The 25,337-nt window shown below is 46.7% G+C and overlaps 58 pseudogenes; all 58 read left to right on the forward strand.

Moving 5' to 3' along the window:
- The first annotated feature begins 125 nt into the window (after positions 1 to 125).
- LOC140267718 (5S ribosomal RNA) lies at positions 126 to 244 on the forward strand (annotated as a pseudogene).
- A 269-nt stretch (positions 245 to 513) lies between these two features.
- Positions 514 to 632, forward strand: LOC140289620 (5S ribosomal RNA; annotated as a pseudogene).
- Positions 633 to 904: 272 nt separating this feature from the next.
- Positions 905 to 1,023, forward strand: LOC140280809 (5S ribosomal RNA; annotated as a pseudogene).
- Positions 1,024 to 1,292: 269 nt separating this feature from the next.
- LOC140314479 (5S ribosomal RNA) lies at positions 1,293 to 1,411 on the forward strand (annotated as a pseudogene).
- Positions 1,412 to 1,680: 269 nt separating this feature from the next.
- LOC140320865 (5S ribosomal RNA) lies at positions 1,681 to 1,799 on the forward strand (annotated as a pseudogene).
- A 647-nt stretch (positions 1,800 to 2,446) lies between these two features.
- Positions 2,447 to 2,564, forward strand: LOC140296168 (5S ribosomal RNA; annotated as a pseudogene).
- A 269-nt stretch (positions 2,565 to 2,833) lies between these two features.
- LOC140295924 (5S ribosomal RNA) lies at positions 2,834 to 2,952 on the forward strand (annotated as a pseudogene).
- Positions 2,953 to 3,189: 237 nt separating this feature from the next.
- LOC140267729 (5S ribosomal RNA) lies at positions 3,190 to 3,308 on the forward strand (annotated as a pseudogene).
- A 269-nt stretch (positions 3,309 to 3,577) lies between these two features.
- LOC140289622 (5S ribosomal RNA) lies at positions 3,578 to 3,696 on the forward strand (annotated as a pseudogene).
- A 272-nt stretch (positions 3,697 to 3,968) lies between these two features.
- LOC140280336 (5S ribosomal RNA) lies at positions 3,969 to 4,087 on the forward strand (annotated as a pseudogene).
- A 272-nt stretch (positions 4,088 to 4,359) lies between these two features.
- LOC140289164 (5S ribosomal RNA) lies at positions 4,360 to 4,478 on the forward strand (annotated as a pseudogene).
- A 269-nt stretch (positions 4,479 to 4,747) lies between these two features.
- Positions 4,748 to 4,866, forward strand: LOC140267740 (5S ribosomal RNA; annotated as a pseudogene).
- A 269-nt stretch (positions 4,867 to 5,135) lies between these two features.
- Positions 5,136 to 5,254, forward strand: LOC140289624 (5S ribosomal RNA; annotated as a pseudogene).
- Positions 5,255 to 5,526: 272 nt separating this feature from the next.
- LOC140280820 (5S ribosomal RNA) lies at positions 5,527 to 5,645 on the forward strand (annotated as a pseudogene).
- A 269-nt stretch (positions 5,646 to 5,914) lies between these two features.
- Positions 5,915 to 6,033, forward strand: LOC140314485 (5S ribosomal RNA; annotated as a pseudogene).
- Positions 6,034 to 6,302: 269 nt separating this feature from the next.
- On the forward strand, positions 6,303 to 6,421 carry LOC140320876 (5S ribosomal RNA; annotated as a pseudogene).
- A 647-nt stretch (positions 6,422 to 7,068) lies between these two features.
- LOC140296169 (5S ribosomal RNA) lies at positions 7,069 to 7,186 on the forward strand (annotated as a pseudogene).
- A 269-nt stretch (positions 7,187 to 7,455) lies between these two features.
- Positions 7,456 to 7,574, forward strand: LOC140295925 (5S ribosomal RNA; annotated as a pseudogene).
- Positions 7,575 to 7,811: 237 nt separating this feature from the next.
- LOC140290423 (5S ribosomal RNA) lies at positions 7,812 to 7,930 on the forward strand (annotated as a pseudogene).
- A 269-nt stretch (positions 7,931 to 8,199) lies between these two features.
- Positions 8,200 to 8,318, forward strand: LOC140293816 (5S ribosomal RNA; annotated as a pseudogene).
- Positions 8,319 to 8,587: 269 nt separating this feature from the next.
- On the forward strand, positions 8,588 to 8,706 carry LOC140314270 (5S ribosomal RNA; annotated as a pseudogene).
- Positions 8,707 to 9,366: 660 nt separating this feature from the next.
- LOC140288386 (5S ribosomal RNA) lies at positions 9,367 to 9,485 on the forward strand (annotated as a pseudogene).
- A 269-nt stretch (positions 9,486 to 9,754) lies between these two features.
- LOC140300600 (5S ribosomal RNA) lies at positions 9,755 to 9,873 on the forward strand (annotated as a pseudogene).
- A 269-nt stretch (positions 9,874 to 10,142) lies between these two features.
- LOC140292066 (5S ribosomal RNA) lies at positions 10,143 to 10,261 on the forward strand (annotated as a pseudogene).
- Positions 10,262 to 10,530: 269 nt separating this feature from the next.
- Positions 10,531 to 10,649, forward strand: LOC140293212 (5S ribosomal RNA; annotated as a pseudogene).
- A 269-nt stretch (positions 10,650 to 10,918) lies between these two features.
- LOC140288492 (5S ribosomal RNA) lies at positions 10,919 to 11,037 on the forward strand (annotated as a pseudogene).
- A 657-nt stretch (positions 11,038 to 11,694) lies between these two features.
- LOC140294414 (5S ribosomal RNA) lies at positions 11,695 to 11,812 on the forward strand (annotated as a pseudogene).
- Positions 11,813 to 12,081: 269 nt separating this feature from the next.
- Positions 12,082 to 12,200, forward strand: LOC140299936 (5S ribosomal RNA; annotated as a pseudogene).
- Positions 12,201 to 12,437: 237 nt separating this feature from the next.
- LOC140290424 (5S ribosomal RNA) lies at positions 12,438 to 12,556 on the forward strand (annotated as a pseudogene).
- A 269-nt stretch (positions 12,557 to 12,825) lies between these two features.
- Positions 12,826 to 12,944, forward strand: LOC140296639 (5S ribosomal RNA; annotated as a pseudogene).
- A 272-nt stretch (positions 12,945 to 13,216) lies between these two features.
- LOC140289952 (5S ribosomal RNA) lies at positions 13,217 to 13,335 on the forward strand (annotated as a pseudogene).
- Positions 13,336 to 13,604: 269 nt separating this feature from the next.
- On the forward strand, positions 13,605 to 13,723 carry LOC140292157 (5S ribosomal RNA; annotated as a pseudogene).
- A 269-nt stretch (positions 13,724 to 13,992) lies between these two features.
- LOC140320887 (5S ribosomal RNA) lies at positions 13,993 to 14,111 on the forward strand (annotated as a pseudogene).
- Positions 14,112 to 14,383: 272 nt separating this feature from the next.
- LOC140289953 (5S ribosomal RNA) lies at positions 14,384 to 14,502 on the forward strand (annotated as a pseudogene).
- A 269-nt stretch (positions 14,503 to 14,771) lies between these two features.
- LOC140295980 (5S ribosomal RNA) lies at positions 14,772 to 14,890 on the forward strand (annotated as a pseudogene).
- Positions 14,891 to 15,162: 272 nt separating this feature from the next.
- On the forward strand, positions 15,163 to 15,281 carry LOC140289954 (5S ribosomal RNA; annotated as a pseudogene).
- A 269-nt stretch (positions 15,282 to 15,550) lies between these two features.
- On the forward strand, positions 15,551 to 15,669 carry LOC140320898 (5S ribosomal RNA; annotated as a pseudogene).
- A 272-nt stretch (positions 15,670 to 15,941) lies between these two features.
- On the forward strand, positions 15,942 to 16,060 carry LOC140289956 (5S ribosomal RNA; annotated as a pseudogene).
- A 269-nt stretch (positions 16,061 to 16,329) lies between these two features.
- On the forward strand, positions 16,330 to 16,448 carry LOC140292158 (5S ribosomal RNA; annotated as a pseudogene).
- A 269-nt stretch (positions 16,449 to 16,717) lies between these two features.
- Positions 16,718 to 16,836, forward strand: LOC140303717 (5S ribosomal RNA; annotated as a pseudogene).
- A 269-nt stretch (positions 16,837 to 17,105) lies between these two features.
- On the forward strand, positions 17,106 to 17,224 carry LOC140294941 (5S ribosomal RNA; annotated as a pseudogene).
- Positions 17,225 to 17,493: 269 nt separating this feature from the next.
- LOC140293677 (5S ribosomal RNA) lies at positions 17,494 to 17,612 on the forward strand (annotated as a pseudogene).
- Positions 17,613 to 17,881: 269 nt separating this feature from the next.
- On the forward strand, positions 17,882 to 18,000 carry LOC140288660 (5S ribosomal RNA; annotated as a pseudogene).
- Positions 18,001 to 19,045: 1,045 nt separating this feature from the next.
- Positions 19,046 to 19,164, forward strand: LOC140292956 (5S ribosomal RNA; annotated as a pseudogene).
- A 397-nt stretch (positions 19,165 to 19,561) lies between these two features.
- On the forward strand, positions 19,562 to 19,680 carry LOC140290425 (5S ribosomal RNA; annotated as a pseudogene).
- Positions 19,681 to 19,949: 269 nt separating this feature from the next.
- Positions 19,950 to 20,068, forward strand: LOC140320909 (5S ribosomal RNA; annotated as a pseudogene).
- A 272-nt stretch (positions 20,069 to 20,340) lies between these two features.
- On the forward strand, positions 20,341 to 20,459 carry LOC140311951 (5S ribosomal RNA; annotated as a pseudogene).
- A 269-nt stretch (positions 20,460 to 20,728) lies between these two features.
- LOC140267487 (5S ribosomal RNA) lies at positions 20,729 to 20,847 on the forward strand (annotated as a pseudogene).
- A 272-nt stretch (positions 20,848 to 21,119) lies between these two features.
- Positions 21,120 to 21,238, forward strand: LOC140289697 (5S ribosomal RNA; annotated as a pseudogene).
- Positions 21,239 to 21,507: 269 nt separating this feature from the next.
- LOC140291474 (5S ribosomal RNA) lies at positions 21,508 to 21,626 on the forward strand (annotated as a pseudogene).
- Positions 21,627 to 21,895: 269 nt separating this feature from the next.
- On the forward strand, positions 21,896 to 22,014 carry LOC140282786 (5S ribosomal RNA; annotated as a pseudogene).
- A 269-nt stretch (positions 22,015 to 22,283) lies between these two features.
- Positions 22,284 to 22,402, forward strand: LOC140291032 (5S ribosomal RNA; annotated as a pseudogene).
- A 269-nt stretch (positions 22,403 to 22,671) lies between these two features.
- On the forward strand, positions 22,672 to 22,790 carry LOC140309417 (5S ribosomal RNA; annotated as a pseudogene).
- A 269-nt stretch (positions 22,791 to 23,059) lies between these two features.
- Positions 23,060 to 23,178, forward strand: LOC140294966 (5S ribosomal RNA; annotated as a pseudogene).
- Positions 23,179 to 23,447: 269 nt separating this feature from the next.
- LOC140316571 (5S ribosomal RNA) lies at positions 23,448 to 23,566 on the forward strand (annotated as a pseudogene).
- Positions 23,567 to 24,223: 657 nt separating this feature from the next.
- Positions 24,224 to 24,342, forward strand: LOC140294831 (5S ribosomal RNA; annotated as a pseudogene).
- Positions 24,343 to 24,611: 269 nt separating this feature from the next.
- Positions 24,612 to 24,730, forward strand: LOC140295113 (5S ribosomal RNA; annotated as a pseudogene).
- A 269-nt stretch (positions 24,731 to 24,999) lies between these two features.
- On the forward strand, positions 25,000 to 25,118 carry LOC140299352 (5S ribosomal RNA; annotated as a pseudogene).
- Positions 25,119 to 25,337: the final 219 nt, after the last annotated feature.

Consider the following 25,337-nt stretch of genomic DNA (forward strand, 5'->3'; position numbering starts at 1 on the left):
AATAATCACATCAAGGAGGAAGATGAACCCACTACAAGTCAGCCTTTTTCGGCAATTATCTGGTTACACAGAGGAAGTGTATGATTCCAGTACCTATATAATGCACATTTGTCACCGATATTGTTGCTTACGGCCACACCACCCTGAATAAGCCCGACCTCGTCTGATCTCGGAAGCCAAGCAGGGTTGGGCCTGGTTAGTACTTGAATGCGAGACCGCTTGGGAATACCAGGTGCCTTAAGCTTTTTCTCTTCTCTCTACCACCTACATGTCTTTTGTTGCAACGTCTGATCACCCTGAGACACATGAGGAAGTTGGTCATCTTCAGCTTCTGCTGCTTTGTTGGCAGACACGAAGTGATCTGAGAGTCTCAGTTTCAGCTGAAGAGAATGATCACATCAGAGAAGATGATATGCCCGCTACACATCAGCCTTTCTCGGCAATTATCTGGTTGCATAGAGGAACCGTATGATTCCAGTACCTATATAATGCACATTTGTCAGAGACATTGTCGCTTGCGGCCACACCACCCTGAACATGCCCGACCTCGTCTGATCTCGGAAGCCAAACAGGGTTGAGCCTGCTTAGTACTTGGATGGGAGACTGCTTGGGAATACCAGGTGCTGTACGCTTCTTCTCTCCTCTCTACCACCTGCATGTCTTTTGTTGCAACGTCTGATCATCCTGTGACACATGAGGAAGTTGGTCATCTTCAGCAGCTGCTGCTTCTTTGTTGGCAGACACAAAGTGATCTGAGAGTCTCAGTTTCAGCTGCAGAGAATAATCACATCAGGGAAGAAGATGTGCCCACTACAAGTCAGCCTTTCTCTGCAATTATCTGGTTACATAGAAGAAGTGTATGATTCCAGTACCTATATAATGCACATTTGTCACAGTTAATGTCGCTTACGGCCACACCACCCTGAATAAGCCCGACCTCGTCTGATCTTGGAAGCCAAGCAGGATTGGGCCTTGTTAGTACTTGGATGGGAGTCCTCTTGGGAATACCAGGTGCTGTAAGCTTTTTCTCCTCTCTCTACCACCTGCATGTCTTTTGTTGCAACGTCTGATCACCCTGTGACACATGAGGAAGGTGGTCATCTTCAGCTGCTGCTGCTTTGTTGGCAGACACGAAGTGATCTGAGAGTCTCAGTTTCAGCTCGAGAGAATAATCACGTCAGGGAAGAAGATGTGCCCACTACTTATCAGCTTTTCTCGGCAATAATCTGGTTACATAGAGGAACTGTATGATTCCAGTACCTATATAATGCACATTTGTCACAGTTATTGTTGCTTACGGCCACACCACCCTGAATATACCCGACCTCGTCTGATCTCGGAAGCCAAGCAGGTTTGGGCCTGGTTAGTACTTGGATGGTAGACTGCATGGGAATACCAGGTGCTTTAAGCTTTTTCTCTTCTCTCTACCACCTTCATGTCTTTTGTTGCAACGTCTGAGCACCCTGTGACACATGAGGAAGTTGGTCATCTTCATTTTCTGCTGCTTTGTTGGCAGACACGAAGTGATCTGAGAGTCTCAGTTTCAGCTGAAGAGAATAATCACATCAAGGAGGAAGATGAACCCACTACAAGTCAGCCTTTTTCGGCAATTATCTGGTTACACAGAGGAAGTGTATGATTCCAGTACCTATATAATGCACAATTGTCACCGATATTTTTGCTTACGGCCACACCACCCTGAATAAGCCCGACCTCGTCTGATCTCGGAAGCCAAGCACGGTTGGGCCTGGTTAGTACTTGAATGGGAGACCGCTTGGGAATACCAGGTACCTTAAGCTTTTTCTCTTCTCTCTACCACTTGCATGTCTTTTGTTGCAACGTCTGATCACCCTGTGACACATGAGGAAGTTGGTCATCTTCAGCTTCTGCTGCTTTGTTGGCAGACACGAAGTGATCTGAGAGTCTCATGTTCAGCTGGAGAAAATTATCACGTCAGGGAAGAAGATGTGCCCACTACAGATCAGCCTTTCTCAGCAATTATCTGGTTACATAGAGGAACCGTATGATTCCTGTACTTATATAATGCACATTTGTCAGACACATTGTTGCTTACGGCCACACCACCCTGAACATGCCTGATCTCGTAAGCCAAGCAGGGTTGAGCCTCCTTAGTACTTGGATGGGAGACTGCTTGGGAATACCAGGTGCTGTAAGCTTTTTCTCTTCTCTCTACCACCTGCATGTCTTTTGTTGCAACGTCTGATCACCCTGTGACACATGAGGAAGTTGGTCATCTTCAGCTGCTGCTGCTTTGTTGGCTGACACGAAGTGATCTGAGAGTCTCAGTTTAAGTTGCAGAGAATGATCACATCAGAGAAGATGATTTGCCCGCTACACATCAGCCTTTCTCGGCAATTATCTGGTTACATAGAGGAACCGTATGATTCCAGTACCTATATAATGCACATTTGTCAGAGACATTGTTGCTTACGGCCACACCACCCTGAATAAGCCCGACCTCGTCTGATCTCGGAAGCCAAGCAGGTTTAGGCCTGCTTAGTATTTGATGGGAGACTGCTTGGGAATACCAGGTGCTGTAAGCTTTTTCTCTTCTCTCTACCACCTGCATGTCTTTTGTTGCAACGTCTGATCACCCTGTGACACGTGAAGAAGCTGGTCATCTTCAGCTGCTGCTGCTTTGTTGATAGACACGAGGTGATCTGAGAGTCTCAGTTTCAGCTCCAGAGAATAATCACATCAAGGAGGAAGATGAACCCACTATAAGTCAGCCTTTTTCGGCAATTATCTGGTTATACAGAGGAAGTGTATGATTCCAGTACCTATATAATGCACATTTGTCACCGATATTGTTGCTTACGGCCACACCACCCTGAATAAGCCCAACCTCGTCTGATCTCGGAAGCCAAGCAGGGTTGGGCCTCCTTAGTACTTGGATGGGAGACTGCTTGGGAATACCAGGTCCTGTAAGCTTCTTCTCTTCTCTCTACCACCTGCATGTCTTTTGTTGCAACTTCTGATCACCCTGTGACACATGAGGAAGTTGGTCATCTTCAGCTGCTGCTGCTTTGTTGGCTGACACGAAGTGATCTGAGAGTCTCAGTTTCAGTTGCAGATAATGATCACATCAGAGAAGATGATTATCTGGTTCCATAGAGGAACCGTATGATTCCAGTACCTATATAATGCACATTTGTCAGAGACATTGTTGCTTACGGCCACACCACCCTGAATAAGCCCGACCTCGTCTGATCTCGGAAGCCAAGCAGGGTTGGGCCTGGTTAGTACTTGAATGCGAGACCGCTTGGGAATACCAGGTGCCTTAAGCTTTTTCTCTTCTCTCTACCACCTACATGTCTTTTGTTGCAACGTCTGATCACCCTGAGACACATGAGGAAGTTGGTCATCTTCAGCTTCTGCTGCTTTGTTGGCAGACACGAAGTGATCTGAGAGTCTCAGTTTCAGCTGAAGAGAATGATCACATCAGAGAAGATGATATGCCCGCTACACATCAGCCTTTCTCGGCAATTATCTGGTTGCATAGAGGAACCGTATGATTCCAGTACCTATATAATGCACATTTGTCAGAGACATTGTCGCTTGCGGCCACACCACCCTGAACATGCCCGACCTCGTCTGATCTCGGAAGCCAAACAGGGTTGAGCCTGCTTAGTACTTGGATGGGAGACTGCTTGGGAATACCAGGTGCTGTACGCTTCTTCTCTCCTCTCTACCACCTGCATGTCTTTTGTTGCAACGTCTGATCATCCTGTGACACATGAGGAAGTTGGTCATCTTCAGCAGCTGCTGCTTCTTTGTTGGCAGACACAAAGTGATCTGAGAGTCTCAGTTTCAGCTGCAGAAAATAATCACATCGGGGAAGAAGATGTGCCCACTACAAGTCAGCCTTTCTCGGCAATTATCTGGTTACATAGAGGAAGTGTATGATTCCAGTACTTATATAATGCACATTTGTCACAGATATTGTTGCTTACGGCCACACCACCCTGAATAAGCCCGACCTCGTCTGATCTTGGAAGCCAAGCAGGTTTGGGCCTGGTTAGTACTTGGATGGGAGACTGCTTGGGAATACCAGGTGCTGTACGCTTCTTCTCTCCTCTCTACCACCTGCATGTCTTTTGTTGCAACGTCTGATCATCCTGTGACACATGAGGAAGTTGGTCATCTTCAGCAGCTGCTGCTTCTTTGTTGGCAGACACAAAGTGATCTGAGAGTCTCAGTTTCAGCTGCAGAAAATAATCACATCGGGGAAGAATATGTGCCCACTACAAGTCAGCCTTTCTCGGCAATTATCTGGTTACATAGAGGAAGTGTATGATTCCAGTACTTATATAATGCACATTTGTCACAGATATTGTTGCTTACGGCCACACCACCCTGAATAAGCCCGACCTCGTCTGATCTTGGAAGCCAAGCAGGTTTGGGCCTGGTTAGTACTTGGATGGGAGACTGCTTGGGAATACCAGGTGCTTTAAGCTTTTTCTCTTCTCTCTACCACCTGCATGTCTTTTGTTGCAATGTCTGATCACCCTGTGACACGTGAAGAAGTTGGTCATCTTCAGCTGCTGCTGCTTTGTTGATAGACACGAGGTGATCTGAGAGTCTCATTTTCAGCTGGAGAGAATAATCACATCAAGGAGGAAGATGAACCCACTACAAGTCAGCCTTTTTCGGCAATTATCTGGTTACACAGAGGAAGTGTATGATTCCAGTACCTATATAATGCACATTTGTCACCGATATTGTTGCTTACGGCCACACCACCCTGAATAAGCCCGACCTCGTCTGATCTCGGAAGCCAAGCAGGGTTGGGCCTGGTTAGTACTTGAATGCGAGACCGCTTGGGAATACCAGGTGCCTTAAGCTTTTTCTCTTCTCTCTACCACCTACATGTCTTTTGTTGCAACGTCTGATCACCCTGAGACACATGAGGAAGTTGGTCATCTTCAGCTTCTGCTGCTTTGTTGGCAGACACGAAGTGATCTGAGAGTCTCAGTTTCAGCTGAAGAGAATGATCACATCAGAGAAGATGATATGCCCGCTACACATCAGCCTTTCTCGGCAATTATCTGGTTGCATAGAGGAACCGTATGATTCCAGTACCTATATAATGCACATTTGTCAGAGACATTGTCGCTTGCGGCCACACCACCCTGAACATGCCCGACCTCGTCTGATCTCGGAAGCCAAACAGGGTTGAGCCTGCTTAGTACTTGGATGGGAGACTGCTTGGGAATACCAGGTGCTGTACGCTTCTTCTCTCCTCTCTACCACCTGCATGTCTTTTGTTGCAACGTCTGATCATCCTGTGACACATGAGGAAGTTGGTCATCTTCAGCAGCTGCTGCTTCTTTGTTGGCAGACACAAAGTGATCTGAGAGTCTCAGTTTCAGCTGCAGAGAATAATCACATCAGGGAAGAAGATGTGCCCACTACAAGTCAGCCTTTCTCTGCAATTATCTGGTTACATAGAAGAAGTGTATGATTCCAGTACCTATATAATGCACATTTGTCACAGTTAATGTCGCTTACGGCCACACCACCCTGAATAAGCCCGACCTCGTCTGATCTTGGAAGCCAAGCAGGATTGGGCCTTGTTAGTACTTGGATGGGAGTCCTCTTGGGAATACCAGGTGCTGTAAGCTTTTTCTCCTCTCTCTACCACCTGCATGTCTTTTGTTGCAACGTCTGATCACCCTGTGACACATGAGGAAGGTGGTCATCTTCAGCTGCTGCTGCTTTGTTGGCAGACACGAAGTGATCTGAGAGTCTCAGTTTCAGCTCGAGAGAATAATCACGTCAGGGAAGAAGATGTGCCCACTACTTATCAGCTTTTCTCGGCAATAATCTGGTTACATAGAGGAACTGTATGATTCCAGTACCTATATAATGCACATTTGTCACAGTTATTGTTGCTTACGGCCACACCACCCTGAATATACCCGACCTCGTCTGATCTCGGAAGCCAAGCAGGTTTGGGCCTGGTTAGTACTTGGATGGTAGACTGCATGGGAATACCAGGTGCTTTAAGCTTTTTCTCTTCTCTCTACCACCTTCATGTCTTTTGTTGCAACGTCTGAGCACCCTGTGACACATGAGGAAGTTGGTCATCTTCATTTTCTGCTGCTTTGTTGGCAGACACGAAGTGATCTGAGAGTCTCAGTTTCAGCTGAAGAGAATAATCACATCAAGGAGGAAGATGAACCCACTACAAGTCAGCCTTTTTCGGCAATTATCTGGTTACACAGAGGAAGTGTATGATTCCAGTACCTATATAATGCACAATTGTCACCGATATTTTTGCTTACGGCCACACCACCCTGAATAAGCCCGACCTCGTCTGATCTCGGAAGCCAAGCACGGTTGGGCCTGGTTAGTACTTGAATGGGAGACCGCTTGGGAATACCAGGTACCTTAAGCTTTTTCTCTTCTCTCTACCACTTGCATGTCTTTTGTTGCAACGTCTGATCACCCTGTGACACATGAGGAAGTTGGTCATCTTCAGCTTCTGCTGCTTTGTTGGCAGACACGAAGTGATCTGAGAGTCTCATGTTCAGCTGGAGAAAATTATCACGTCAGGGAAGAAGATGTGCCCACTACAGATCAGCCTTTCTCAGCAATTATCTGGTTACATAGAGGAACCGTATGATTCCTGTACTTATATAATGCACATTTGTCAGACACATTGTTGCTTACGGCCACACCACCCTGAACATGCCTGATCTCGTAAGCCAAGCAGGGTTGAGCCTCCTTAGTACTTGGATGGGAGACTGCTTGGGAATACCAGGTGCTGTAAGCTTTTTCTCTTCTCTCTACCACCTGCATGTCTTTTGTTGCAACGTCTGATCACCCTGTGACACATGAGGAAGTTGGTCATCTTCAGCTGCTGCTGCTTTGTTGGCTGACACGAAGTGATCTGAGAGTCTCAGTTTAAGTTGCAGAGAATGATCACATCAGAGAAGATGATTTGCCCGCTACACATCAGCCTTTCTCGGCAATTATCTGGTTGCATAGAGGAACCGTATGATTCCAGTACCTATATAATGCACATTTGTCAGAGACATTGTTGCTTACGGCCACACCACCCTGAATAAGCCCGACCTCGTCTGATCTCGGAAGCCAAGCAGGTTTAGGCCTGCTTAGTATTTGATGGGAGACTGCTTGGGAATACCAGGTGCTGTAAGCTTTTTCTCTTCTCTCTACCACCTGCATGTCTTTTGTTGCAACGTCTGATCACCCTGTGACACGTGAAGAAGCTGGTCATCTTCAGCTGCTGCTGCTTTGTTGATAGACACGAGGTGATCTGAGAGTCTCAGTTTCAGCTCCAGAGAATAATCACATCAAGGAGGAAGATGAACCCACTATAAGTCAGCCTTTTTCGGCAATTATCTGGTTATACAGAGGAAGTGTATGATTCCAGTACCTATATAATGCACATTTGTCACCGATATTGTTGCTTACGGCCACACCACCCTGAATAAGCCCAACCTCGTCTGATCTCGGAAGCCAAGCAGGGTTGGGCCTCCTTAGTACTTGGATGGGAGACTGCTTGGGAATACCAGGTCCTGTAAGCTTCTTCTCTTCTCTCTACCACCTGCATGTCTTTTGTTGCAACTTCTGATCACCCTGTGACACATGAGGAAGTTGGTCATCTTCAGCTGCTGCTGCTTTGTTGGCTGACACGAAGTGATCTGAGAGTCTCAGTTTCAGTTGCAGATAATGATCACATCAGAGAAGATGATTATCTGGTTCCATAGAGGAACCGTATGATTCCAGTACCTATATAATGCACATTTGTCAGAGACATTGTTGCTTACGGCCACACCACCCTGAATAAGCCCGACCTCGTCTGATCTCGGACGCCAAGCAGGGTTGTACCTGGTTAGTACTTGGATGGGAGACAGCTTGGGAATACCAGGTGCTGTAAGCTTTTTCTCTTCTCTCTACCACCTGCATGTCTTTTGTTGCAACGTCTGATCACCCTGTGACACGTGAAGAAGTTGGTCATCTTCAGCTGCTGCTGCTTTGTTGGCTGACACGAAGTGATCTGAGAGTCTCAGTTTCAGTTGCAGATAATGATCACATCAGAGAAGATGATTTCCCCGCTACACATCAGCCTTTCTCGGCAATTATCTGGTTGCATAGAGGAACCGTATGATTCCAGTACCTATATAATGCACATTTGTCAGAGACATTGTTGCTTACGGCCACACCACCCTGAATAAGCCCGACCTCGTCTGATCTCGGACGCCAAGCAGGGTTGTACCTGGTTAGTACTTGGATGGGAGACAGCTTGGGAATACCAGGTGCTGTACGCTTTTTCTCTTCTCTCTACCACCTGCATGTCTTTTGTTGCAACGTCTGATCACCCTGTGACACGTGAAGAAGTTAGTCATCTTCAGCTGCTGCTGCTTTGTTGATAGACACGAGGTGATCTGAGAGTCTCAGTTTCAGCTCCAGAGAATAATCACATCAAGGAGGAAGATGAACCCACTACAAGTCAGCCTTTTTCGGCAATTATCTGGTTATACAGAGGAAGTGTATGATTCCAGTACCTATATAATGCACATTTGTCACCGATATTGTTGCTTACGGCCACACCACCCTGAATGAGCCCGACCTCGTCTGATCTCGGAAGCCAAGCACGGTTGGGCCTGGTTAGTACTTGAATGGGAGACCGCTTGGGAATACCAGGTACCTTAAGCTTTTTCTCTTCTCTCTACCACCTGCATGTCTTTTGTTGCAACGTCTGATCACCCTGTGACACATGAGGAAGTTTGTCATCTTCAGCTTCTGCTGCTTTGTTGGCAGACACGAAGTGATCTGAGAGTCTCATGTTCAGCTGGAGAAAATTATCACGTCAGGGAAGAAGATGATTTGCCCGCTACACATCAGCCTTTCTCGGCAATTATCTGGTTGCATAGAGGAACCGTATGATTCCAGTACCTATATAATGCACATTTGTCAGAGACATTGTTGCTTACGGCCACACCACCCTGAATAAGCCCCACCTTGTCTTATCTCGGACGCCAAGCAGGGTTGTACCTGGTTAGTACTTAGATGGGAGTCTGCTTGGGATTACCAGGTGCTGTAAGCTTTTTGTCTTCTCTCGACCACCTGCATGTCTTTTGTTGCAACGTCTGATCACCCTGTGACACATGAGGAAGTTGGTCATCTTCAGCTCCTGCTGCTTTGTTGATAGACACGAGGTGATCTGAGAGTCTCAGTTTCAGTTGCAGAGAATGATCACATCAGAGAAGAAGATGTGCCCACTACAAGTCAGCTTTTCTCTGCAATTATCTGGTTGCATAGAGGAACCGTATGATTCCAGTACCTATATAATGCACATTTGTCACAGACATTGTCGCTTACGGCCACACCACCCTGAATAAGCCCGACCTCGTCTGATCTCGGACGCCAAGCAGGGTTGTACCTGGTTAGTACTTGGATTGGAGTCAGCTTGGGAATACCAGGTGCTGTAAGCTTTTTCTCTTCTCTCTACCACCTGCATGTCTTTTGTTGCAACGTCTGATCACCCTGTGACACATGAGGAAGTTGATCATCTTCAGCTGCTGCTGCTTTGTTGGCTGACACGAAGTGATCTGAGAGTCTCAGTTTAAGTTGCAGAGAATGATCACATCAGAGAAGATGATTTGCCCGCTACACATCAGCCTTTCTCGGCAATTATCTGGTTGCATAGAGGAACCGTATGATTCCTGTACCTATATAATGCACATTTGTCAGAGACATTGTTGCTTACGGCCACACCACCCTGAACATGCCCGACCTCGTCTGATCTCGGAAGCCAAGGAGGGTTGGGCCTGGTTAGTACTTAAATGGGAGACCGCTTGGGAATACCAGGAGCTGTAAGCTTTTTGTCTTCTCTCGACCACCTGCATGTCTTTTGTTGCAACGTCTGATCACCCTGTGACACATGACGAAGTTGGTCATCTTCAGCTGCTGCTGCTTTGTTGGCAGACACGAAGTGATCTGAGAGTCTCAGTTTCAGCTGCAGAGAATAATCACATCAGGGAAGAAGATGTGCCCATAACAAGTCAGCCTTTCTCTGCAATTATCTGGTTACATAGAGGAATTGTATGATTCCAGTACCTATATAATGCACATTTGTCACAGAAATTGTTCCTTTTGGCCACACCACCCTGAATAAGCCCGACCTCGTCTGATCTCGGAAGCCAAGGAGGGTTGGGCCTGGTTAGTACTTAAATGGGAGACCGCTTGGGAATACCAGGAGCTGTAAGCTTTTTGTCTTCTCTCGACCACCTGCATGTCTTTTGTTGCAACGTCTGATCACCCTGTGACACATGACGAAGTTGGTCATCTTCAGCTGCTGCTGCTTTGTTGGCAGACACGAAGTGATCTGAGAGTCTCAGTTTCAGCTGCAGAGAATAATCACATCAGGGAAGAAGATGTGCCCATAACAAGTCAGCCTTTCTCTGCAATTATCTGGTTACATAGAGGAACCGTATGATTCCAGTACCTATATAATGCACATTTGTCACAGAAATTGTTCCTTACGGCCACACCACCCTGAATAAGCCCGACCTCGTCTGATCTCGGAAGCCAAGGAGGGTTGGGCCTGGTTAGTACTTTAATGGGAGACTGCTTGGGAATACCAGGTTCTGTAAGAGTTTTCTCTTCTCTCTACAACCTGCATGTCTTTTGTTGCAACGTCTGATCACCCTGTGACACATGAGGAAGTTGGTCATCTTCAGCTGCTGCTGCTTTGTTGGCAGACACGAAGTGATCTGAGAGTCTCAGTTTCAGCTGCAGAGAATAATCACATCAGGGAAGAAGATGTTTCCATAACAAGTCAGCCTTTCTCTGCAATTATCTGGTTACATAGAGGAAGTGTATGATTCCAGTACCTATATAATGCACATTTGTCACAGAAATTGTTCCTTACGGCCACACCACCCTGAATAAGCCCGACCTCGTCTGATCTCGGAAGCCAAGGAGGGTTGGGCCTGGTTAGTACTTTAATGGGAGACTGCTTGGGAATACCAGGTGCTGTAAGCGTTTTCTCTTCTCTCTACAACCTGCATGTCTTTTGTTGCAACGTCTGATCACCCTGTGACACATGAGGAAGTTGGTCATCTTCAGCTTCTGCTGCTTTGTTGGCAGACACGAAGTGATATGAGAGTCTCAGTTTCAGCTGAAGAGAATGATCACATCAGAGAAGATGATATGCCCACTACACATCAGCCTTTCTCGGCAATTATCTGGTTTCATAGAGCAAGTGTATGATTCCAGTACCTATATAATTCACATTTGTAACAGATATGTTCGCTTACCGCCACACCACCCTGAATAAGCCCCACCTTGTCTTATCTCGGAAGCCAAGCAGGGTTGGGTCTGGTTTGTACTTCAATGGGAGACTGCTTGGGAATACCAGGTGCTGTAAGCTGTTTCTCTTCTCTCTACCACCTGCATGTGTTTTGTTGCAACGTCTGATCACCCTGTGACACATGAGGAAGTTGGTCATCTTCAGCTGCTGCTGCTTTGTTGGCAGACATGAGGTAATCTGAGAGTCTCAGTTTCAGCTGGAGAGAATAATCACATCAGAGAAGAAGATGTGCCCACTACAAGTCAGCTTTTCTCTGCAATTATTTGGTTGCATAGAGGAACCGTATGATTCCAGTACCTATATAATGCACATTTGTCACAGACATTGTCGCTTACGGCCAAACCACCCTGAATAAGCCCGACCTCGTCTGATCTCGGAAGCCAAGCAGGTTTAGGCCTGCTTAGTACTTGATGGGAGACTGCTTGGGAATACCAGGTGCTGTAAGCTTTTTCTCTTCTCTCTACCACCTGCATGTCTTTTGTTGCAACGTCTGATCACCCTGTGACACGTGAAGAAGCTGGTCATCTTCAGCTGCTGCTGCTTTGTTGATAGACACGAGGTGATCTGAGAGTCTCAGTTTCAGCTCCAGAGAATAATCACATCAAGGAGGAAGATGAACCCACTATAAGTCAGCCTTTTTCGGCAATTATCTGGTTATACAGAGGAAGTGTATGATTCCAGTACCTATATAATGCACATTTGTCACCGATATTGTTGCTTACGGCCACACCACCCTGAATAAGCCCAACCTCGTCTGATCTCGGAAGCCAAGCAGGGTTGGGCCTGGTTAGTACTTGGATGGGAGACTGCTTGGGAATACCAGGTGCTGTAAGCTTCTTCTCTTCTCTCTACCACCTGCATGTCTTTTGTTGCAACTTCTGATCACCCTGTGACACATGAGGAAGTTGGTCATCTTCAGCTGCTGCTGCTTTGTTGGCTGACACGAAGTGATCTGAGAGTCTCAGTTTCAGTTGCAGATAATGATCACATCAGAGAAGATGATTATCTGGTTGCATAGAGGAACCGTATGATTCCAGTACCTATATAATGCACATTTGTCAGAGACATTTTTGCTTACGGCCACACCACCCTGAATAAGCCCGACCTCGTCTGATCTCGGACGCCAAGCAGGGTTGTACCTGGTTAGTACTTGGATGGGAGACAGCTTGGGAATACCAGGTGCTGTAAGCTTTTTCTCTTCTCTCTACCACCTGCATGTCTTTTGTTGCAACGTCTGATCACCCTGTGACACGTGAAGAAGTTGGTCATCTTCAGCTGCTGCTGCTTTGTTGGCTGACACGAAGTGATCTGAGAGTCTCAGTTTCAGTTGCAGATAATGATCACATCAGAGAAGATGATTTGCCCGCTACACATCAGCCTTTCTCGGCAATTATCTGGTTGCATAGAGGAACCGTATGATTCCAGTACCTATATAATGCACATTTGTCAGAGACATTGTTGCTTACGGCCACACCACCCTGAATAAGCCCGACCTTGTCTAATCTCGGACGCCAAGCAGGGTTGTACCTGGTTAGTACTTGGATGGGAGACAGCTTGGGAATACCAGGTGCTGTAAGCTTTTTCTCTTCTCTCTACCACCTGCATGTCTTTTGTTGCAACGTCTGATCACCCTGTGACACATGAGGAAGTTGGTCATCTTCAGCTTCTGCTGCTTTGTTGGCAGACACGAAGTGATCTGAGAGTCTCATGTTCAGCTGGAGAAAATTATCACGTCAGGGAAGAAGATGATTTGCCCGCTACACATCAGCCTTTCTCGGCAATTATCTGGTTGCATAGAGGAACCGTATGATTCCAGTACCTATATAATGCACATTTGTCAGAGACATTGTTGCTTACGGCCACACCACCCTGAATAAGCCCGACCTCGTCTGATCTCGGACGCCAAGCAGGGTTGTACCTGGTTAGTACTTGGATAGGAGACAGCTTGGGAATACCAGGTGCTGTAAGCTTTTTCTCTTCTCTCTACCACCTGCATGTCTTTTGTTGCAACGTCTGATCACCCTGTGACACGTGAAGAAGTTGGTCATCTTCAGCTGCTGCTGCTTTGTTGATAGACACGAGGTGATCTGAGAGTCTCAGTTTCAGTTGCAGAGAATGATCACATCAGAGAAGATGATTTGTCCGCTACACATCAGCCTTTCTCGGCAATTATCTGGTTGCATAGAGGAACCGTATGATTCCAGTACCTATATAATGCACATTTGTCAGAGACATTGTTGCTTACGGCCACACCACCCTGAATAAGCCCGACCTCGTCTGATCTCGGACGCCAAGCAGGGTTGTACCTGGTTAGTACTTGGATAGGAGTCAGCTTGGGAATACCAGGTGCTGTAAGCTTTTTCTCTTCTCTCTACCACCTGCATGTCTTTTGTTGCAACGTCTGATCACCCTGTGACACGTGAAGAAGTTGGTCATCTTCAGCTGCTGCTGCTTTGTTGATAGACACAAGGTGATCTGAGAGTCTCAGTTTCAGCTCCAGAGAATAATCACATCAAGGAGGAAGATGAATCCACTACAAGTCAGCCTTTTTCGGCAATTATCTGGTTATACAGAGGAAGTGTATGATTCCAGTACCTATATAATGCACATTTGTCACCGATATTGTTGCTTACGGCCACACCACCCTGAATAAGCCCGACCTCGTCTGATCTCGGAAGCCAAGCACGGTTGGGCCTGGTTAGTACTTGAATGGGAGACCGCTTGGGAATACCAGGTACCTTAAGCTTTTTCTCTTCTCTCTACCACCTGCATGTCTTTTGTTGCAACGTCTGATCACCCTGTGACACATGAGGAAGTTGGTCATCTTCAGCTTCTGCTGCTTTGTTGGCAGACACGAAGTGATCTGAGAGTCTCATGTTCAGCTGGAGAAAATTATCACGTCAGGGAAGAAGATGATTTGCCCGCTACACATCAGCCTTTCTCGGCAATTATCTGGTTGCATAGAGGAACCGTATGATTCCAGTACCTATATAATGCACATTTGTCAGAGACATTGTTGCTTACGGCCACACCACCCTGAATAAGCCCGACCTCGTCTGATCTCGGACGCCAAGCAGGGTTGTACCTGGTTAGTACTTGGATAGGAGACAGCTTGGGAATACCAGGTGCTGTAAGCTTTTTCTCTTCTCTCTACCACCTGCATGTCTTTTGTTGCAACGTCTGATCACCCTGTGACACGTGAAGAAGTTGGTCATCTTCAGCTGCTGCTGCTTTGTTGATAGACACGAGGTGATCTGAGAGTCTCAGTTTCAGTTGCAGAGAATGATCACATCAGAGAAGATGATTTGTCCACTACACATCAGCCTTTCTCGGCAATTATCTGGTTGCATAGAGGAACCGTATGATTCCAGTACCTATATAATGCACATTTGTCAGAGACATTGTTGCTTACGGCCACACCACCCTGAATAAGCCCGACCTCGTCTGATCTCGGACGCCAAGCAGCGTTGTACCTGGTTAGTACTTGGATAGGAGTCAGCTTGGGAATACCAGGTGCTGTAAGCTTTTTCTCTTCTCTCTACCACCTGCATGTCTTTTGTTGCAACGTCTGATCACCCTGTGACACATGAGGAAGTTGGTCATCTTCAGCTTCTGCTGCTTTGTTGGCAGACACGAAGTGATCTGAGAGTCTCATGTTCAGCTGGAGAAAATTATCACGTCAGGGAAGAAGATGATTTGCCCGCTACACATCAGCCTTTCTCGGCAATTATCTGGTTGCATAGAGGAACCGTATGATTCCAGTACCTATATAATGCACATTTGTCAGAGACATTGTTGCTTACGGCCACACCACCCTGAATAAGCCCGACCTCGTCTGATCTCGGACGCCAAGCAGGGTTGTACCTGGTTAGTACTTGGATAGGAGACAGCTTGGGAATACCAGGTGCTGTAAGCTTTTTCTCTTCTCTCTACCACCTGCATGTCTTTTGTTGCAACGTCTGATCACCCTGTGACACGTGAAGAAGTTGGTCATCTTCAGCTGCTGCTGCTTTGTTGATAGACACGAGGTGATCTGAGAGTCTCAGTTTCAGCTCCAGAGAATAATCACATCAAGGAGGAAGATGAATCCACTACAAGTCAGCCTTTTTCGGCAATTATCTGGTTATACAGAGGAAGTGTATGATTCCAGTACCTATATAATGCACATTTGTCACCGATATTGTTGCTTACGGCCACACCACCCTGAATAAGCCCGACCTCGTCTGATCTCGGAAGCCAAGCACGGTTGGGCCTGGTTAGTACTTGAATGGGAGACCGCTTGGGAATACCAGGTACCTTAAGCTTTTTCTCTTCTCTCTACCACCTGCATGTCTTTTGTTGCAACGTCTGATCACCCTGTGACACATGAGGAAGTTGGTCATCTTCAGCTTCTGCTGCTTTGTTGGCAGACACGAAGTGATCTGAGAGTCTCATGTTCAGCTGGAGAAAATTATCACGTCAGGGAAGAAGATGATTTGCCCGCTACACATCAGCCTTTCTCGGCAATTATCTGGTTGCATAGAGGAACCGTATGATTCCAGTACCTATATAATGCACATTTGTCAGAGACATTGTTGCTTACGGCCACACCACCCTGAATAAGCCCGACCTCGTCTGATCTCGGACGCCAAGCAGGGTTGTACCTGGTTAGTACTTGGATAGGAGACAGCTTGGGAATACCAGGTGCTGTAAGCTTTTTCTCTTCTCTCTACCACCTGCATGTCTTTTGTTGCAACGTCTGATCACCCTGTGACACGTGAAGAAGTTGGTCATCTTCAGCTGCTGCTGCTTTGTTGATAGACACGAGGTGATCTGAGAGTCTCAGTTTCAGTTGCAGAGAATGATCACATCAGAGAAGATGATTTGTCCGCTACACATCAGCCTTTCTCGGCAATTATCTGGTTGCATAGAGGAACCGTATGATTCCAGTACCTATATAATGCACATTTGTCAGAGACATTGTTGCTTACGGCCACACCACCCTGAATAAGCCCGACCTCGTCTGATCTCGGACGCCAAGCAGGGTTGTACCTGGTTAGTACTTGGATAGGAGTCAGCTTGGGAATACCAGGTGCTGTAAGCTTTTTCTCTTCTCTCTACCACCTGCATGTCTTTTGTTGCAACGTCTGATCACCCTGTGACACGTGAAGAAGTTGGTCATCTTCAGCTGCTGCTGCTTTGTTGATAGACACAAGGTGATCTGAGAGTCTCAGTTTCAGCTCCAGAGAATAATCACATCAAGGAGGAAGATGAATCCACTACAAGTCAGCCTTTTTCGGCAATTATCTGGTTATACAGAGGAAGTGTATGATTCCAGTACCTATATAATGCACATTTGTCACCGATATTGTTGCTTACGGCCACACCACCCTGAATAAGCCCAACCTCGTCTGAACTCGGAAGCCAAGCAGGGTTGGGCCTGGTTAGTACTTGAATGGGAGACCGCTTGGGAATACCAGGTGCCTTAAGCTTTTTCTCTTCTCTCTACCACCTGCATGTCTTTTGTTGCAACGTCTGATCACCCTGTGACACATGAGGAAGTTGGCCATCTTCAGCTGCTGCTGCTTTGTTGGAAGACACGAAGTGATCTGAGAGTCTCAGTTTCAGCTAAAGAGAATAATCACTTCAGGGAAGAAGATGTGCCCACTACAGATCAGCCTTTCTCAGCAATTATCTGGTTACATAGAGGAACCGTATGATTCCTGTACTTATATAATGCACATTTGTCAGACACATTGTTGCTTACGGCCACACCACCCTGAACATGCCCGACCTCGTCTGATCTCGGAAGCCAAGCAGGGTTGAACCTCCTTAGTACGTGGATGGGAGACTGCTTGGGAATACCAGGTGCTGTAAGCTTCTTCTCTTCTCTCTACCACCTGCATGTCTTTTGTTGCAACTCCTGATCACCCTGTGACACATGAGGAAGTTGGTCATCTTCAGCTGCTGCTGCTTTGTTGGCTGACACGAAGTGATCTGAGAGTCTCAGTTTCAGTTGCAGATAATGATCACATCAGAGAAGATGATTTGCCCGCTACACAACAGCCTTTCTCGGCAATTATCTGGTTGCATAGAGGAACCGTATGATTCCAGTACCTATATAATGCACATTTGTCAGAGACATTGTTGCCTACGGCCACACCACCCTGAATAAGCCCGACCTCGTCTGATCTCGGACGCCAAGCAGGGTTGTACCTGGTTAGTACTTGGATGGGAGACAGCTTGGGAATACCAGGTGCTGTAAGCTTTTTCTCTTCTCTCTACCACCTGCATGTCTTTTGTTGCAACGTCTGATCACCCTGTGACACGTGAAGAAGTTAGTCATCTTCAGCTGCTGCTGCTTTGTTGATAGACACGAGGTGATCTGAGAGTCTCAGTTTCAGCTGCAGAGAATAATCACATCAAGGAGGAAGATGAACCCACTACAAGTCAGCCTTTTTCGGCAATTATCTAGTTATACAGAGGAAGTGTATGATTCCAGTACCTATATAATGCACATTTGTCACCAATATTGTTGCTTACGGCCACACCACCCTGAATAAGCCCGACCTCGTCTGATCTCGGAAGCCAAGCAGTGTTGGGCCTGGTTAGTACTTTAATGGGAGACTGCTTGGGAATACCAGGTTCTGTAAGCGTTTTCTCTTCTCTCTACAACCTGCATGTCTTTTGTTGCAACGTCTGATCACCCTGTGACACATGAGGAAGTTGGTCATCTTCAGCAGCTGCTGCTTTGTTGGCAGACACGAAGTGATCTGAGAGTCTCAGTTTCAGCTGCAGAGAATAATCACATCAAGGAGGAAGATGAACCCACTACAAGTCAGCCTTTCTCGGCAATTATCTGGTTTCATAGAGCAAGTGTATGATTCCAGTACCTATATAATTCACATTTGTAACAGATATTGTCGCTTACCGCCACACCACCCTGAATAAGCCCCACCTTGTCTTATCTCGGAAGCCAAGCAGGGTTGGGTCTGGTTTGTACTTCAATGGGAGACTGCTTGGGAATACCAGGTGCTGTAAGCTGTTTCTCTTCTCTCTACCACCTGCATGTGTTTTGTTGCAACGTCTGATCACCCTGTGACACATGAGGAAGTTGGTCATCTTCAGCTGCTGCTGCTTTGTTGGCAGACACGAAGTGATCTGAGAGTCTCAGTTTCAGCTGAAGAGAATGATCACATCAGAGAAGATGATATGCCCACTACACATCAGCCTTTCTCGGCAATTATCTGGTTTCATAGAGGAAGTGTATGATTCCAGTACCTATATAATTCACATTTGTAACAAATATATTTGCTTACCGCCACACCACCCTGAATAAGCCCCACCTTGTCTTATCTCGGAAGCCAAGTAGGGTTGGGCCTGGTTAGTACTTAGATGGGAGACTGCTTGGGATTACCAGGTGCTGTAAGCTTTTTGTCTTCTCTTGACCACCTGCATGTCTTTTGTTGCAACGTCTGATCACCCTGTGACACATGAGGAAGTTGGTCATCTTCAGCTCCTGCTGCTTTGTTGGCAGACATGAGGTAATCTGAGAGTCTCAGTTTCAGCTGGAGAGAATAATCACATCAGAGAAGAAGATGTGCCCACTACAGATCAGCCTTTCTCAGCAATTATCTGGTTACATAGAGGAACCGTATGATTCCTGTACTTATATAATGCACATTTGTCAGACACATTGTTGCTTACGGCCACACCACCCTGAACATGCCCGACCTCGTCTGATCTCGGAAGCCAAGCAGGGTTGAGCCTCCTTAGTACTTGGATGGGAGACAGCTTGGGAATACCAGGTGCTGTAAGCTTTTTCTCTTCTCTCTACCACCTGCATGTCTTTTGTTGCAACGTCTGATCACCCTGTGACACATGAGGAAGTTGGTCATCTTCAGCTGCGGCTGCTTTGTTGGCTGACACGAAGTGATCTGAGAGTCTCAGTTTCAGTTGCAGAGAATGATCACATCAGAGAAGATGATTTGCCCGCTACACATCAGCCTTTCTCGGCAATTATCTGGTTGCATAGAGGAACCGTAGTTGGCAGACACGAAGTGATCTGAGAGTCTCAGTTTCAGCTGCAGAGAATAATCACGTCAGGGAAGAAGATGTGCCCACTACACATCAGCCTTTCTCAGCAATTATCTGGTTACATAGAGGAACCGTATGATTCCAGTACCTATATAATGCACATTTGTCAGAGACGTTGTTGCTTACGGCCACACCACCCTGAATAAGCCCGACCTCGTCTGATCTCGGACGCCAAGCAGGGTTGTACCTGGTTAGTACTTGGATGGGAGACAGCTTGGGAATACCAGGTGCTGTAAGCTTTTTCTCTTCTCTCTACCACCTGCATGTCTTTTGTTGCAACGTCTGATCACCCTGTGACACGTGAAGAAGTTGGTCATCTTCAGCTGCTGCTGCTTTGTTGATAGACACGAGGTGATCTGAGAGTCTCAGTTTCAGCTCCAGAGAATAATCACATCAAGGAGGAAGATGAACCCACTACAAGTCAGCCTTTTTCGGCAATTATCTGGTTATACAGAGGAAGTGTATGATTCCAGTACCTATATAATGCACATTTGTCACCGATATTGTTGCTTACGGCCACACCACCCTGAATAAGCCCGACCTCGTCTGATCTCGGAAGCCAAGCACGGTTGGGCCTGGTTAGTACTTGAATGGGAGACCGCTTGGGAATACCAGGTACCTTAAGCTTTTTCTCTTCTCTCTACCACCTGCATGTCTTTTGTTGCAACGTCTGATCACCCTGTGACACATGAGGAAGTTGGTCATCTTCAGCTTCTGCTGCTTTGTTGGCAGACACGAAGTGATCTGAGAGTCTCATGTTCAGCTGGAGAAAATTATCACGTCAGGGAAGAAGATTATTTGCCCGCTACACATCAGCCTTTCTCGGCAATTATCTGGTTGCATAGAGGAACCGTATGATTCCAGTACCTATATAATGCACATTTGTCACCGATGTTGTTGCTTACGGCCACACCACCCTGAATAAGCCCAACCTCGTCTGATCTCGGAAGCCAAGCAGGGTTGGGCCTGGTTAGTACTTGAATGGGAGACCGCTTGGGAATACCAGGTGCCTTAAGCTTTTTCTCTTCTCTCTACCACCTGCATGTCTTTTGTTGCAACGTCTGATCACCCTGTGACACATGAGGAAGTTGGCCATCTTCAGCTGCTGCTGCTTTGTTGGAAGACACGAAGTGATCTGAGAGTCTCAGTTTCAGCTAGAGAGAATAATCACTTCAGGGAAGAAGATGTGCCCACTACTTATCAGCTTTTCTCGGCAATTATCTGGTTACATAGAGGAACTGTATGATTCCAGTACCTTTATAATGCACATTTGTCACAGTTATGGTTGCTTACCGCCACACCACCCTGAATATGCCCGACCACGTCTGATCTCGGAAGCCAAGCAGGTTTGGGCCTGGTTTGTACTTGGATAGGAGACCTCTTGGGAATACCAGGTGTGGTAAGCTTTTTCTCTTCTCTCTACCACCTGCATGTCTTTTGTTGCAACGTCTGATCACCCTGTGACACATGAGGAAGTTGGTCATCTTCAGCAGCTGCTGCTGCTTTGTTGGCAGACACGAAGTGATCTGAGAGTCTCAGTTTCAGCTGCAGAGAATGATCACATCAGGGAAGAAGATATGCCCATAACAAGTGAGCCTTTCTCGGAAATTATCTGGTTACATAGAGGAAGTGTATGATTCCAGTACTTATATAATGCACATTTGTCACAGTTATTGTTGCTTACGGCCACACCACCCTGAATATACCCGACCTCGTCTGATCTCGGAAGCCAAGCACGTTTGAGCCTGGTTAGTACTTGGATGGTAGACTGCTTGGGAATACCAGGTGCTGTAAGCGTTTTCTCTTCTCTCTACAACCTGCATGTCTTTTGTTGCAACGTCTGATCACCCTGTGACACATGAGGAAGTTGGTGATCTTCAGCTGCTGCTGCTTTGTTGGCAGACACCAAGTGATCTGAGAGTCTCAGTTTCAGCTGCAGAGAATAATCACATCAGGGAAGAAGATGTGCCCATAACAAGTCAGCCTTTCTCTGCAATTATCTGGTTACATAGAGGAATTGTATGATTCCAGTACCTATATAATGCACATTTGTCACAGAAATTGTTCCTTACGATCACACCACCCTGAATATGCCCGACCTCGTCTGATCTCGGAAGCCAAGGAGGGTTGGGCCTGGTTAGTACTTTAATGGGAGACTGCTTGGGAATACCAGGTGCTGTAAGCGTTTTCTCTTCTCTCAACAACCTGCATGTCTTTTGTTGCAACGTCTGATCACCCTGTGACACATGAGGAAGTTGGTCATCTTCAGCTGCTGCTGCTTTGTTGGCAGACACGAAGTGATCTGAGAGTCTCAGTTTCAGCTGAAGAGAATAATCACGTCAGGGAAGAAGATGTGCCCACTACACATCAGCCTTTCTCAGCAATTATCTGGTTACATAGAGGAACCGTATGATTCCTGTACTTATATAATGCACATTTGTCACAGACATTGTTGCTTACGGCCACACCACCCTCAATATGCCTGACCTCGTCTGATCTCGGAAGCCAAGAAGAGTTGGGCCTGGTTAGTACTTTGGTGGGAGACCGCTTGAAAATACCAGGTGCTGTAAGCTTTTTCTCTTCTCTCTACCACCTGCATGTCTTTTTTTGCAACGTCTGATCACCCTGTGACACATGAGGAAGTTGGTCATCTTCAGCTGCTGCTGCTTTGTTGGCAGACACAGAGTGATCTGAGAGTCTCAGTTTCAGTTGCAGAGAATAATCACATCAGGGAAGAATATGTGCCCACTACAACTCAGCCTTTCTCGGCAATTATCTGGTTTCATAGAGGAAGTGTATGATTCCAGTACCTATATAATGCACATGTGTCACAGAAATTGTTCCTTACGGCCACACCACCCTGAATAAGCCTGACCTCGTCTGATCTCGGAAGCCAAGGAGGGTTGGGCCTGGTTAGTACTTGAATGGGAGACTGCTTGGGAATACCAGGTGCTGTAAGCGTTTTCTCTTCTCTCTACAACCTGCATGTCTTTTGTTGCAACGTCTGATCACCCTGTGACACATGAGGAAGTTGGCCATCTTCAGCTGCTGCTGCTTTGTTGGAAGACACGAAGTGATCTGAGAGTCTCAGTTTCAGCTGAAGAGAATAATCACGTCAGGGAAGAAGATGTGCCCACTACACATCAGCCTTTCTCTGCAATTATCTGGTTACATAGAGGAACCGTATGATTCCTGTACCTATATAATGCACATTTGTCACAGACATTGTTACTTACGGCCACACCACCCTGAATTTGCCTGACCTCGTCTGATCTCGGAAGCCAAGCAGTGTTGGGCCTGGTTAGTACTTGGGTGGGAGACCTTTTGGGAATACCAGGTGCTGTAAGGTTTTTCTCTTCTCTCTACCACCTGCATGTGTTTTGTTGCAACGTCTGATCACCCTGTGACACATGAGGTATTTGGTCATCTTCAGCTGCGGCTGCTTTGTTGGCAAACACGAAGTGATCTGAGAGTCTCAGTTTCAGCTGAAGAGAATGATCACGTCAGGGAACAAGATGTGCCCACTACACATCAGCCTTTCTCTGCAATTATCTGGTTGCATAGAGGAACCGTATGATTCCAGTACCTATATAATGCACATTTTTCAGAGATATTGTTGCTTACGGCCACACCACCCTGAACATGCCCGCCCTCGTCTGATCTCGGAAGCCAAGCACAGTTGGGCCTGGTTTGTACTTGGATGGAAGACCTTTTGGGAATACCAGGTGCTTTAAGCTTTTTCTCTTCTCTCAACCACCTGCATGTCTTTTGTTGCAATGTCTGATCACCCTGTGACACATGAGGAAGTTGGTCATCTTCAGCTGCTGCTGCTTTGTTGGCAGACACGAAGTGATCTGAGAGTCTCATTTTCAGCTGGAGAGAATTATCACATCAGGGAAAAAGATATGCCCGCTACATATCAGCCTTTCTCTGCAATTATCTGGTTACATAGAGGAACCATATGATTTGATTGCCTATATAATGCGCATTTGTCACAGAGATTGTTGCTTACGGCCAAACCACCCTGAATATGTCCAACCTCGTCTGATCTCGGAAGCCAAGGAGGGTTGGGCCTGGTTAGTACTTTGATGGGAGACCGCTTGGGAATACCAGGTGCTGTAAGCTTTTTTTCTTCTCTCTACCACCTGCATGTCTTTTGTTGCAACGTCTGATCACCCTGTGACACATGAGGAAGGTGGTCATCTTCAGCTGCTGCTGCTTTGTTGGCAGACACGAAGTGATCTGAGAGTCTCAGTTTCAGCTGAAGAGAATGATCACATCAGAGAAGATGATATGCCCGCTACACATCAGCCTTTCTCGGCAATTATCTGGTTGCATAGAGGAACCATATGATTCCAGTACCTATATAATGCACATTTGTCAGAGACATTGTTGCTTACGGCCACACAACCCTGAACATGCCCGACCTCGTCTGATCTCGGAAGCCAAGCACAGTTGGGCCTGGTTTGGACTTGGATGGAAGACTTCTTGGGAATACGAGGTGCTGTAAGCTTTTTCTCTTCTCTCTACCACCTGCATGTCTTTTGTTGCAACGTCTGATCACCCTGTGACACATGAGGAAGTTGGTCATCTTCAGCTTCTGCTGCTTTGTTGGCAGACACAAAGTGATCTGAGAGTCTCAGTTTCAGCTCGAGAGAATAATCACGTCAGGGAAGAAGATGTGCCCACTACTTATCAGCTTTTCTTGGCAATTATCTGGTTACATAGAGGAACTGTATGATTCCAATATCTTTATAATGCACATTTGTCACAGTTATGGTTGCTTACCGCCACACCACCCTGAATATGCCTGACCACGTCTGATCTCGGAAGCCAAGCAGGTTTGGGCCTGGTTAGTACTTGGATGATAGACTCTCTGGGAATACCAGGTGCTGTAAGCTTTTTCTCTTCTCTCTACCACCTGCATGTCTTTTGTTGCAACGTCTGATCACCCTGTGACACATGAGGAAGTTGGTCATCTTCAGCTGCTGCTGCTTTGTTGGCAGACACAAAGTGATCTGAGAGTCTCAGTTTCAGCTGCAGAGAATAATCACGTCAGGGAAGAAGATGTGCCCACTACACATCAGCCTTTCTCGGAAATGATCTGGTTGCATAGAGGAACCGTATGATTCCAGTACCTATATAATGCACATTAGTCAGAGACATTGTTGCTTACGGCCACACCACCCTGAACATGCTCGACCTCGTCTGATCTCGGAAGCCAAGGAGGTTTGGGCCTGGTTAGTACTTGGATGGAAGACCTCTTGGGAATGCCAGGTATGGTAAGCTTTTTCTCTTCTCTCTACCACCTGCATGTCTTTTGTTGCAACGTCTGATCACCCTGTGACACATGAGGAAGTTGGTCATCTTCAGCAGCTGCTGCTTTGTTGATAGACACGAGGTGATCTGAGAGTCTCAGTTTCAGTTGCAGAGAATGACCACATCAGAGAAGATGATATGCCCGCTACACATCAGCCTTTCTCGGCAATTATCTGGTTGCATAGAGGAACCGTATGATTCCAGTACCTATATAATGCACATTTGTCAGAGACATTGTTGCTTACGGCCACACCACCCTGAACATGCCTGACCTCGTCTGATCTCGGAAGCCAAGCAGTGTTGGGCCTGGTTAGTACTTGGATGGGAGATCTCTTGGGAATACCAGGTGCTGTAAGCTTCTTCTCTTCTCTCGACCACCTGCATGTCTTTTGTTGCAACGTCTGATCATCCTGTGACACATGAGGAAGTTGGTCATCTTCAGCAGCTGCTGCTTCTTTGTTGGCAGACACGAAGTGATCTGAGAGTCTCAGTTTCAGCTGCAGAGAATAATCACATCAGGGAGGAAGATGTGCCCACTACAAGTCAGCCTTTCTCGGCAATTATCTGGTTACATAGA

This window comes from Leuresthes tenuis, unplaced genomic scaffold, assembly GCF_036924035.1.
Source record: "Leuresthes tenuis unplaced genomic scaffold, fLeuTen1.0.hap1 SCAF_1, whole genome shotgun sequence".
In the NCBI taxonomy this organism is placed as follows: Eukaryota; Metazoa; Chordata; class Actinopteri; order Atheriniformes; family Atherinopsidae; genus Leuresthes; species Leuresthes tenuis.